Raw genomic sequence first — 2,372 nt, 5'->3', positions numbered from 1 at the left:
TGGAAAGTAACAGGACAATATCACTTAATGGGACGTTATGTTTTCAAATCACACCCACAGTCGATCCGGAACTGTCACCATGTGTCGGGCTGTTTCCTCAAGAGGCTGTGTGGTCTGACCGCCTCAACTTTACAAGCAAGAGGGTGAACGGCTCCCTATTGAAAGGACTTTGGCCGGCCCGCACAATGATTAGAGCGAAGGATAACAGTGGTCTCCTTTGTAGAGAGGGCGGAGGGGAGTGGCGACCCCAGCCCAGCGCCCAGCCTCGCTGTCGGCCCTCCCGCCACAAGGATTTTTGGCCCTGGACGGAGTGCCAGTCACCCGCAGCTGTCCCTGTGCACCCGTTTTTTACCTTTTCCCCTCCCATCCCTTCTGGTAATGTTACTGCGGGTGTGGCAACCAACTGGACTTGCCAAGATGCTAAACCTCTTATGTCCACTGTTACCTCCGATATAAACTCGCGTCATCTTCATTATGAAGATCCTGGGGTCACTGCAAACCCTTGATTTGTGGTTGCTCTGTGGGGAGGGGGGCGCTTGTTTGGATTTGCGCCCCATGGCCATGCTGTTGGGCGGGGTCATTGGGTGGGGAAATGGTACATGGACAGAATTGGACCCCTTCGATTTTAATATGTCAAAGCCAGTCAAGCACGTACAGATACCACCCACGCCTGTCTGTGTTTGGCAACCCTTTCTGTTTTTGGTTTCCAATCGGACAGGACACAATGAGTCTCTTCTCCAATGTAAGAATGACTGCTTTTATTCTTCCTGCTGGAATGCTCAAGCGTTCCCATTGGCAGTTGTCCTCCGCCTCCCACGGTGGGTTCCCTGGCCACTTAACATTACCAACTCTGCTTTGCAGTTAAGGCCCAAAAGAGACTTCGGCATTTCTGCTACCATTATTGCCGCCATTGCTGTTGCTGCCGCTGCGGCTGCTGCAGCAGCCACCAGTTTGGCTTATGCTGTGCCGGCTGCAACGGCGGTCGCCAATCTGAGCGCCTCCGTTACCATGGCCTTGACAGCCCAAGAGGGAATAAATGGGCATCTGTATACCGGAATGATGCTTCTGAATCAGAGGGTGGACCTGATTCAGGAGGAGGTTGATGTCCTCTGGGAGGTAGCCCAAGTTGGATGTACTCTGCGTATGCCTGGTTTATGTGTTACTCCCGTTTTGTATGAGAACTTTACTAGAGCAGCTAACCTGTCCCGTCAACTTTCCGCTCTCCTCCTAGGCAATTGGTCCGCCGAATATGAACAACAGATAAGACAATTAAGATTGGCTATTGCATCGGTGAATTCCACCTCTGTCGATCCTGCCGTTCTCTCCGGACTGTCTAGGTGGCTGCATGATGTTACAACCTGGTTCTCACAGTGGGGAGGCTTAACCTCCTCCACCGTGGTGTTTGTTCTTGTAATTATTTTGCTTTTGTATTGTGTTTGCAAGCTACGGCGCCGTCAGGATGGCTACATGCTTCTGACCCAACAGGCCCTTTTTACCCTCCAAGAGGGGGGAGATCCTCAGGTATGGTTCCAGGCCATGGAGGACGTGTGACACCTGGGGTAAGACGGGGGTGACTCCATGACGGGCAACTCCTCCCTCCTCAGCCGCCTAAGACAGGACCCAGGGTGTCGGTGTCCTAGGACGGGTAAGGTTCGAGTGAATCGGAGGTGACCTAAGCCAGAGGCCCCCGCACCGCACGTCAGAGTCCTTGGGACAGGACCCCTGAGTGGTAATGGGATTTTTCCGTGGTCTTTCGGGCAAGAAGCATGGTCACCTGTGTCTCCTGTAGCGAGAAGCTTAGCAGTTTGCACTGCCGATTCTTTTGGCATATAGGATTTTCGTTTGCTTTAAAGAAAAAGGGGGAGTTGATGGGGGAGGGGGAGGGGTTTATGGGCGGTGCCATGGTTGCTTTGAATGAATATGTATAAGCTTGATGGGGTGATCTCCATATAAGGCCATTGGGTGATCACCATATAAGGCCATAAATGTAAGACTGCGATCTGATTGGCTCGGACTCGCTATATATTTTCTCGTGTGAGAGGGCTCTCTCTCTCTCTCCGCCATGTAACTGTTGAAGAATAAACCACCCCGCTTCACTCCTCCGCCTTCTGTCTGGTGTTTTTTCCCCGTGAGGGGCCGGTGACGACCGAAGACCCGGGATGGGTAAGTAAGAGGGCCGTGGGGCTAGTCGTCTAGATCTGTTGTAAGGGCAAACGCCCGCAACAACTGATTACCTCCTGAAAAAGATCCCAAAAAGAAAACTCCTAGGAATGTTATAGCCAGGTTCCAAAATTTCCAGATCAAGGAGAGAATATTACAAGCAGCCAGGTATACATAGATAGAGGGCACAGGACCAATTTAATAGGAAGGGA

The sequence above is a fragment of the Petaurus breviceps genome, unplaced genomic scaffold, assembly GCF_028583685.1.
Source record: "Petaurus breviceps papuanus isolate PSGF00001 unplaced genomic scaffold, PetGlider_PUasm1.0 90700, whole genome shotgun sequence".
Classification (NCBI taxonomy): domain Eukaryota; kingdom Metazoa; phylum Chordata; class Mammalia; order Diprotodontia; family Petauridae; genus Petaurus; species Petaurus breviceps.
The sequence above is the reverse complement of the archived record's forward strand: the minus strand, read 5'-3'. Positions refer to the sequence as shown.